Raw genomic sequence first — 10835 nt, 5'->3', positions numbered from 1 at the left:
GAGGCAGTGGTGTTGTTGTGGTGGCATCATACCATTTCCATGATCACTAGTGGTAATGATGTGGCTATGTATGTGTGTGGTGTGCATATGTATGTATATATCTATGATGTATGTACAGTATATACAAGTTCATTAAGTTTGTACATTGAGTGAATAGGTAGTTCTAGCTCAGAGTAATTTATGATTTAAAGAAAAGGGGTGGGATTAAATAAGTGTAAACTTCTTCTCACTCCTTTTGAAATATGTAAAAAAAAAGAAAGAAAAAAAAAGAAAAAGAAAGTCCAATGCTCATTTGTTTTTGTTTTTTATTCTCCATTGTTTTTCATTTTGTTATAATGGCTGTTAAGGCTATAGCACTGTATTGGATCAGGCTTGCTCTTGTTTTTGTGCATATTTGAAATAAAAATATATCAATCAATCAATCAATCAATCAGTGTGGAGGGGGGCGTGGTCTGCGGGCCTGCCGCGTAGCGGGGTGTGGAAGGACCGGCCTCGAAGCACAGCTGGCAGGTGATTGGATTACCCAGCTGGGGCTGATCATCCAATCACCTGCCATGCTTATTAGCGGCAGCCGGGCAGAGACACCAGGATTGGAGTTGGAGCGAGAGAGCAAATCAGAGACACACTAGAGAGCAAGCAGAGACATGCCGGACTGACAAGTCCTAACGATATATTGCTGAAAAGCAAACCATACTGGTGGATGAGAATAAAAGACATGATCCAACCTGAATTACGGGCTCTTGTGCCAGTGTGTGTGGTGGTCAGGAGAACCCACTAGAGGGCAACCTCTGCAATGAGCTTTCAACATCACTTATTGCAGTCCCTTGTTGGCGAATACAGCAGTGAGTAGAGTGTAAGGACGAGAGGGGACAGGCAAGCAGACGGCAACTTCGTATTTTGCTATGACTTCTTTCTTCAATTCAATTGTGTTTCTCACCGTACTTATCAAAGTGATGGCACTTGCAACTTTTTTTCGCAATATATCGCATTATTTGCAGCAGTAGCGCAGAAACTGAGCCACCAATGCGTTGGAATCTTTGTTTGGGCACTCGGTTCTGCGGAATGATACGTTAGCGAAAGGACTTGTTTGTTAAGTTCAACATGTTGGAGCAAAAACCAGGGCAAACTTTTGGTGAAGAATTTTGTCAAAACCCGAATCCTACAAGTAAAGAATTTTGTCAAAACCCGAATCCTACAAGTGGTGGCCCGCAGAAAAACTGAGGTACCACTGTCTGATAGAATCCATTATTATTGATATTACTTTGAAACTATTTCTAAACAACTAAAGTAAAGCCCAAGATCATCACATAAAACAATTGCACTTATTGAAAGTATACAGTTGACTATTAGGATGTGTCAGCACTTTGCAAAGGTCAGGAAGAGAACCCAAACTGTTACCCTTTGATGTAAGGAAATGGGTTGTAAAATGCTCAGTAACAACCTAGGGACCATTAAGGCTCAAGTCTCCCATAAACTACAGGAACAACAGTGTCAGTTTTACATTACCATGGATGACCAAGAACGAGGCCTCACACCAAAACTGTTTGGAACTGATCAAAAAAGAATAATACACAAACCATGACCATTCTGGAATGGCCACCACCTATGACCATGACCATGACCACTGATTGCATTATGGCCAATTATGCAATTAGCATGATGATGTCATTCCCACCCCCTGCCACAGAGAGATTGTAGTCCTGACCTCACAAATCTTCTTATGCATAGATGGGCAAAGATATTCTGCAGATAAATATGAACAGTCATCCCTTGCCACATCACGCTTCAAATATTGCAGCTTCACCATATATACAAAACCCAAAACCAGTGAAGTTGGCACGTTGTGTAAATCGTAAATAAAAACAGAATACAATGATTTGCAAATTTTCAACTTATATTCGATTGAATGCACTGCAAAGACAAGATATTTAATGTATGTACCTTTCAGCATTAATGGTACCTTCACAAATGTGTAAGTTACCCATGTCTTGGGCCCTAATACAGCCACATGCCATCACAGACGCTGGCTTTTGAACTTTGTGTCTTTAACTGTCCGGATGGTTCTTTTCCTCTTTGGTCCAGAGGACACAACATCCACAGTTTCCAAAAAACGATTTGAAATGTGGACTCGTCAGACCACAGAACACTTTTCCACTTTGCATCAGTCCATCTTAGATAAGCTCGGGCCCAGCGAAGCTGGCGGCGTTTCTGGGTGTTGTTGATGAATGACTTTGGCTTTGCATAGTAGAGTTTTAACTTGCACTTACAGATGTAGCGACCAGCTGTAGTTACTGACAGTGGTTTTCTGAAGTGTTCCCGAGCCCATATGGTGATATCCTTTACACACCGATGTCGCTTTTTGATGCAGTACCGCCTGAGAGATCGAAGGTCACGGGCATTCAATGTTGGTTTGCCTTTTACGTGCAGTGATTTCTCCAGATTCTCTGAACCTTTTGATGATATTATGGACCATAGATGGTGAAATCCCTAAATTCCTTGCAATAGCTCGTTGAGAAATGTTGTTGTTTAACTGTTCGACAATTTGCTCACTCATTTGTTCACAAATGAGTGAGCAAACAAAAGTTTGTGAATGAAAGAGCATTTCATGGAAGATGCTTTTATACCCAATCATGGCACCCACCTGTTCCCAATTAGCCTGTTCACCTGTGGGATTTTCCAAATAAGTGTTTGATGAGTATTCCTCAACTTTCTTAGTCTTTATTTGCCACTTGTGCCAGCTTTTTTTAAACATGTTGCAGGCATCAAATTCCAAATGAGCTAATATTTGCAAAAAAAAAAAAAAGTTTACCAGTTCGAACATTAAATATCTTGTCTTTGCAGTCTACTCAATTTAATACAAGTTGAAAAGGATTTAAAAATCATTGTATTCTGTTTTTATTTACACAACGTGCCAACTTCACTGGTTTTGGATTTTGTATACACTTTTTTAGGGATATGAATGTTGTCTGTCTATCTGTGCGACGAGGTGGCTACTTGTCCAGGTTGTTCTCCGCCTTCCGCCCGAATTGCGGCTGAGATAGGCTCCAGCTGGATGGATGGAAGTAACAAATATGACACATTGCACACATTAGATTACACCACGCATGGACAAATAAACAAAAACACCATCTTAACACCCATATACAATGTGGTGGCCCCAGGAGTGTTCCATGCCATCGTCTGCTGGGGTGGAGGCAGCACGATCAGAGACAGGACCTCAATAACGTGACCAAGAGAGCTAACTCTGTCCCAGGCTGCCCAACGTCTGGTCAGTGTGGATTAGTGAGTATTCGTCCATGAACAGGAAAAAAAATACTTTAGTTGGGTAAACTAACTTTTGGAACAACATTGTGGGGAAAAAAAGCACTTACAGTAGAGGGTATGATGTATTGCATGTACAAAGAGCAAAGGACCACATATAATATGTTCCGGAGAGGGGCATTTTTGTCCCAGAGGTACTAATTATGTTGTGCACTCGTATTGCATGCTGCAAATGCTGAATATGATTTTAAAATATGGTTATGGCATAAATATTAATGAAGCCAAAACTATCAAGCATATCACAGGGGTTGATAAAATGTCCCCACAGATTGCATAAAGGTTATTTGAAGGTTATATAATTTTTTTCCATGTCATGACGCGGAGTCGATCCCAGGTTTCCTCTGCAGCTGGAGCTGCAGGCACCTCTGCTAACCCCTCTGCTGGCAGCACGCTCAAACACACCTCTGCTCACACTGAGCACAACACACCCACACAGCAACACGTCTGCAAGCAATCACTGATCAGCACACCTGGACTTGACGAGGGGGAGCGGCATAAAGACCAGCGGACCCGAGGAACCTTTGCCAGAACGTCGCTAACCTTCCAGTAAGCATCACGTCTGGCATTCCTTTTCCCAGTGATTTCCTCGTCCTTGTTTTGCTCTATTTCTCCGTGTTTCCCCCTGGTTCATGCCCTTTTGTATTTCCACAGTGACTCCCCTGACCTCCGTGATCGTACCTTGTCACTTGACACCCATCCGGATTCCTAACTGCCCACCTCGATCCACGATCTCCCTGCTCGGACCCAGACCACGCTGCCCTGCTCTTGCCCACGACCACTTGCCTGTCCACGAACTGCCTCTTCGCCTTTGCCCCTTGGATACGACGAAAGATACAACCAACATTTACAGACAACAACCCTTGGTAACATTTACATTATTAATTTTACACATAGTCAACACTCACTCACTTTGAGTAGCATACACACGCCACGTATTCATCTAAGGTTTCCAATAAACCTTGTAAACCGCAGTCCTGCCCTGGTTGTCGCCTCCTTCCCTTCTCTGATATACAACATGTCGGAACCAGGCGACAGCAGCAAGCCCCAGGCCCAGATAGCCATATCTTCCGACCTAGCTATCCTTAGCTCCGTCGTTAGCGAACACCAGGTTCGGTTTACTGCCCTTGAGGATCATCTTAAAAGAGCTTTTACCAGACTGTATTCCAAGCTGGAAAACATGTGCCCCGGGGCCAGTTCTGGACCAGTGGTACCTCCACGTGCTTCTCCAGTTCCTGGACCCGAACACAGCATTTTGGAACGAGAGCCCAGGATTGCCAGCCCAGGATTGCCAGCCCTAAACCCTTTGAAGGGGACTTTGAACTTTGTAGAGGGTTCTTGGTACAATGTGACCTCATTTTTCGGCACCAGCCCTCCCGTTATTCCTCAGACGGCGCCAAGATTGCATTTATTTTTTCCTTTCTTTCCGGCCCGGCTCTCAAGTGGGCTACAGCTGCAGTTGACAGAACCATTGGGCTCAACTCCGACTATTCTGCGTTCCATGCAGAATTTCGGTCTGTCTTTGATCACCCCAAGGATGGGGGGGACGCGGCCGGACGTCTGCACTCCATCTCGCAGGGTTCACGTTCCGTGGCAGCCTACACCTTAGAGTTCCGGACTTTGGCGGCAGACAGCGGTTGGGATGACCGGGCACTCCAAAGCGCATTCCGTCGCGGCCTTTCCGATTAAATTAAGGACGGTCTACTGAGGGACAGACCCACGTCCTGCAAAGACCTCATTGAACTGGCCCTCCAATTTGACATTCGACTTTGTGAACGAGCAGCAGAGCGAGGTCAGAGAGGTGCCTCTAGGAACCAGACTTGGCCTACCTTCAAGACAGAGGTGGACCCATACCGGCCTACAACTACTACAATGGCAGCCCCGGAACCCATGCAGTTGGGTAGGACACGGTTACCCATTGAGGAAAGGGAGAGGAGGTACAGGCAGCGCCTCTGCCTCTACTGCGGTCTAGCAGGACACGTCCGATATAATTGTCCAGCGAGACCAAAAGATCAGGCTCACCAGCAGAGGGGATCCTGGTGAGCCATACTTTATTTCCCCGTAAAGAGGAAAACCCTGACATTCTGCTACCCGCTACTTTGGCCTGGGACAAGAGGAGCATTCAAGTGAAGGCATTTGTGGACTCGGGAGCTGACGAGAGTTTGTTGGACTACAGGTTCGCCCGGGAGATGGGCATTCCCCTGATATCCTTGGACAAGACGCTGCCTGCACAGGCTCTAGATGGACGACCATTGGGCCCCATCAAGTACCGCACGGAGCCCCTTTCCATGACCATTTCTGGAAATCACAGAGAGACCATTAGTTTATGGGTGCTAGAAGCTCCGGTAGCCCCACTGGTACTTGGAAGATCTTGGCTTCGTCACCACAACCCCCATATATCTTGGTCTTCTGGCAGAATTCTGGCTTGGAGTACACCCTGCATGGCCAACTGTCTTGGGTCAGCATCTCATCTGGTCTACCACTCCACTACCACGACTCCCCAGGCCGATCTATCTCTGGTTCCAGCTTGCTACCATGACTTAGCCGAGGTCTTCAGCAAGGTACGTGCCCTGGGACTACCCCCTCATAGACCTTATGATTGTGCCATCGAGTTACTCCCTAACGCTACCTTGCCGTCTGGTCACCTATACAACTTGTCTCTTCCAGAGAAGGAAGCTATGAGGAACTACATCACAGAGGGCCTTGCCTCGGGCATCATAACACCATCCAAGTCTCCACTGGCGGTGGGATTCTTTTTCGTGGCTAAGAAGGACGGATCCCTTCGTCCCTGCATTGAATACCGTCTCCTTAACAACATCACCATTAAGAATAAGTACCCTCTTCCTCTACTCAACTCATCTTTTGAACCTTTGGCACCTGCTACCATATTTACCAAACTGGATCTCCGTAACGCCTATCACTTGGTCCGGATCAAAGAGGGAGACGAGTGGAAGACTGCTTTCAACACTCATATGGGGCATTATGAGTACCGGGTGATGCCTTTTGGACTCACCAACGCACCTGCAGTTTTCCAAACTCTTGTCAACGACATTCTTCGGGACATGCTGGACCAATTCGTGGTAGTATACTTAGAGGATATTCTCATTTTCTCCCGTAACCTCTCTGATCACCAAAGACATGTTCGACTTGTCCTGCAACGGCTTTTGGAAAACTGTCTATTTGTTAAGGCAGAAAAGTGCTTCTTCCACTCCTCTTCGGTGGAGTTCCTCTGTTTCGTGGTCGAAAGGGGTCACATAAGGCCAGACCCGAAGAAGGTGGAGGCCGTGGTGAAGTGGCCGCAACCTACTACTAGGACGGAACTTCGGAGGTTCCTCTGCTTCGCTGGCTTCTACCGTCGCTTCATTCAAGACTTCAGTAGAGTTGCGGCACCACTACATTCGCTTACGTCTACTAACATTCCTTTTGTGTGGACTCTTTTGGCGAGGAAGGCCTTCGAGGAGTTAAAGGAGCATTTTGTTTCTGCCCCCATTCTAGTCCATCCCGACTTAGAAACTGCTTTTTTGGTGGAGGTTGACGCCTCAGACTCGGGGATTGGGTCTATTCTCTCTCAACGGTCCAAAAATGACAATTTTTGCTTTTTTCTCCAGGCGCCTGACCCCGGCCGAACAGAATTATGATGCTGGGAATAGAGAATTACTGGCAGTCCATGAGGCCCTGGTGGAATGGAGACACTGGTTGGAAGGAGCTAGACACCAGTTTCAGATCCTAACCGACCACAGTAACCTTCTACACATCCGTGCTGCCAAGAGGATCAACAACCGCCAGGCAAGGTGGCAGCAGTTTTTCTCTCGCTTCAATTACATGCTTTCTTTCAGACCTGGGTCCAAGAACACTAAGGCTGACGCACTGTCCCGGTTATTTCTGAAAGAACCTACCGGTCCGGCAGTGGCAGAACCCATCCTTCCTTCCACTCGTATCATTGGGATGGTAACTTGGAAAGTGGAGGACCTAGTTAAGGCTGCACTGCATTCCAATCCAGGACCGGGAGGTGGACCTCCCAACAAACTGTTCGTCCATCGGGAGTTACGACCCAGGGTTCTGGATTGGGGGCACTCCAGCCTGTTCTCATGCCATCCTGGCTTTCAACGAACCCTATCACTGCTGCGAAGACCTTTTTGGTGGCCATCAATGGCCAAGGACACTCGTGAGTTCATCGCTGCTTGTTTAACTTGTGCCCGTAGTAAGATGTCACACAGGCCTCCTGCTGGTCTTCTTCACCCTCTTTCCATTCCTGCCTGTCCTTGGTCACACATCGCCCTGGATTTTGTCACAGGATTTCCAGCCTCCAGAGGTAACACCACTATCCTTACTATTGTAGACCGTTTCTCCAAGGCAGCCCATTTTGTTCCACTGCGAAAGTTACCTTCTGCCTCAGAGACTTCTGACCTCCTCACACTTCACGTCGTCAAACAACATGGTATTCCGATGGATATCGTTTCTGACCGAGGCCCTCAGTTTACATCGCAAGTATGGAGAGCCTTCTGCAAGGGTATCGGGGCCTCGGTCAGCCTCACATCGGGATACCATCCCCAGAGCAACGGGCAGGCTGAAAGAACTAATCAAAGCTTGGAGACCATGCTCCGATGTGTCGCCAGTCATCAACCCACGTCCTGGAGCAAGTTTCTGCCATGGGTGGAGTTTTCTTATAACTCCTTGAAGAGCTCCGCTACCGGTATGTCCCCATTTGAGTGCTCATTAGGTTATCAACCCCCTTTATTTCCCCAACAGGAACTGGAAATCGCTGTTCCCTCTACTAGAGCTCATATTAGACGGTGTCAGAGGGTGTGGAGAGCCACTCGTGCAGCTTTGGAAAGAGCATCTGAGAAAATGTGTCGCAACGCCAACCGTCATCGTATTCCAGCCCCGTCCTATAAACCAGGACAACAAGTGATGCTTCTCACTAAGGACCTCAGTCTCCAGGTACCATCTAGAAAATTGGCTCCCCTTTATGTTGGTCCGTTCTCCATCATTTCTATCATAAACCCGGTATCTGTTAAATTGGCTCTCCCACCCTCGGTCAGGCGGCATCCTGTTGTCCATGTTTCCCAGATTAAACCGGTAGCGGAGAGCGCTGTGTCCCCTCCTGTCCCTGCCCCCCCACCCTCTAGATTTTTGCCTAATGGAGATCAGGTTTGGACGGTCAAGGAGATCCTCAGGGTCCGTCGACAAGGTAGGGGGCTCGTTTATCTGGTCGACTGGGAGGGATATGGACCTGAAGACAGATCATGGGTGCCAGCCTCCTACCTTGCCGATCCCTCACTTCTAGGGGACTTCTACCGTGTTAATCCTGATGCTCCTCGGCGCTCGTCGGGGGCATCGCATAAGGGGGGGGTACTGTCATGACGCGGAGTCGATCCCAGGTTTCCTCTGCAGCTGGAGCTGCAGGCACCTCTGCTAACCCCTCTGCTGGCAGCACGCTCAAACACACCCCTGCTCACACTGAGCACAACACAGCAACAAGTCTGCAAGCAATCACTGATCAGCACACCTGTACTTGACGAGGGGGAGCGGCATAAAGACCAGCGGACCCGAGGAACCTTTGCCAGAACGTCGCTAACCTTCCAGTAAGCATCACGTCTGGCATTCCTTTTCCCAGTGATTTCCTCGTCCTTGTTTTGCTCTATTTTTTTCCGTGTTTCCCCCTGGTTCATGCCCTTTTGTATTTCCACAGTGACTCCCCTGACCTCCGTGATCGTGCCTTGTCACTCGACACCCATCCGGATTCCTAACTGCCCACCTCGATCCACGATCTCCCTGCTCGGACCCAGACCACGCTGCCCTGCTCTTGCCCACGACCACTTGCCTGTCCACGTACTGCCTCTTCGCCTTTGCCCCTTGGATACGACGAAAGATACAACCAACATTTACAGACAACAACCCTTGGTAACATTTACATTATTAATTTTACACATAGTCAACACTCACTCACTTTGAGTAGCATACACACGCCACGTATTCATCTAAGGTTTCCAATAAACCTTGTAAACCGCAGTCCTGCCCTGGTTGTCGCCTCCTTCCCTTCTCTGATATACAACATTCCATACTGTATTTTGATTGGAACAGTTAAGGTGTCATTGCTTCACTGCTTCATTCTAAGAAATAAAATATATATTTGGTATCTGTACATCAGTAGGATTTTAACTGAGGGAATATTCATTAAGTTATGTTCAGTAAGTTGTAGCGAACAAGATCCACTTATTTAATGTTTGGACGTGTGCTAAACAGAAACATCACTTGACAGCTTTTTATCTCTAAGACCTCTTCCTGTCAGAATTGTGTTTAGTTCGGGGAACTAACACTATCCAAAATGTTCTACTTTAGCAACCTATTGGTACATTATGTAACAATGCATCTGGAAAATATGTATACAAATGATCATTAAAGTAACACAATGTTGAGACTAACATCTTCAAATAGTAGACGAGTGGTTATCACATGTTGCCTTATTTATTTATGTTTTTGTTTTACTATCAGCAGTGTAGTTCAATTGCACGATAAGCACTAAATATCAAAACCATTTCTCGGTTTGATGTAATGCAGTTCGTCACCACCGCATACTACAACCATATTATTGAACATGTTGATGTGAACTAACAGTGAACAGTGACAGTTTACAACCTTTACACAGCAGCCTTCCTGCTCTCAGCATGCAAGCGCACCCTAGGTGACAAAAACACCGGCAGAAAAAGGTGAAGAGAACCAGCAGCAACCAAATTACAACATCAGTATAGCTCAGGGGTCGGCAACCTTTACCACTCAAAGAGCCATTTTGGCAAGTTTCACAAATTAAAGAAAGTAATGGGAGCCACAAAAAAAAATTTAAAATTTAAAATGAAAAACACCGCATACAGAGCTTAAATGCTTTGTGCTATGTTACCCAGGGGTCTCCGACACACGCAGCGGCACGCACTTTAATGTGGAAATTTGATGTTAGTGCAGCCCGCGAGTTTTAAATGAATGGCACTTGATAGCGTCATACTTGCCAACCCTCTCATTTTTCCCAGGAGACTCCCGAATATCAGAGCGTGATGACACTGCTTTTGGCGCTCTCTACAGTCTGCCCTATCATTGTACCTGCTCGACCACATGTAGAATGCAGTTTCAGCTTGTTCACGTGGGTGACAGCAAGGCGTACTACCTCAGCAGTCACACATCTTACACTGACGGTACCAATACCCAGAATCCCATGCAGCCCTAACTCTTCCGCTCAACCAACGCACGGAGGGGGGGGGGGGGGGGGGGGTTGATGTGTGGGGGGATTTGGTGGTAGCGGGGGTGTATAATGTAGACCGGAAGAGTTAGGGCTGCATGGGATTCTGGGTAATGGTTGTGTTGTGTTTATGTTGTGTTACGGTGGGATGTTCTCCAGAAATGTGTTTTTCATTCTTTTTTGGTGTGGGTTCACAGTGTGGCGCATATTTGTAACGTAACAATGTTAAAGTTGTTTGATACGGCTACCGTCAGTGTAAGCTGTGTGGCTGATGAGTAAGTATGCT

The sequence above is a fragment of the Entelurus aequoreus genome, linkage group LG02 (genome assembly GCF_033978785.1).
Source record: "Entelurus aequoreus isolate RoL-2023_Sb linkage group LG02, RoL_Eaeq_v1.1, whole genome shotgun sequence".
Lineage (NCBI taxonomy): Eukaryota > Metazoa > Chordata > Actinopteri > Syngnathiformes > Syngnathidae > Entelurus > Entelurus aequoreus.
The sequence above is the reverse complement of the archived record's forward strand: the minus strand, read 5'-3'. Positions refer to the sequence as shown.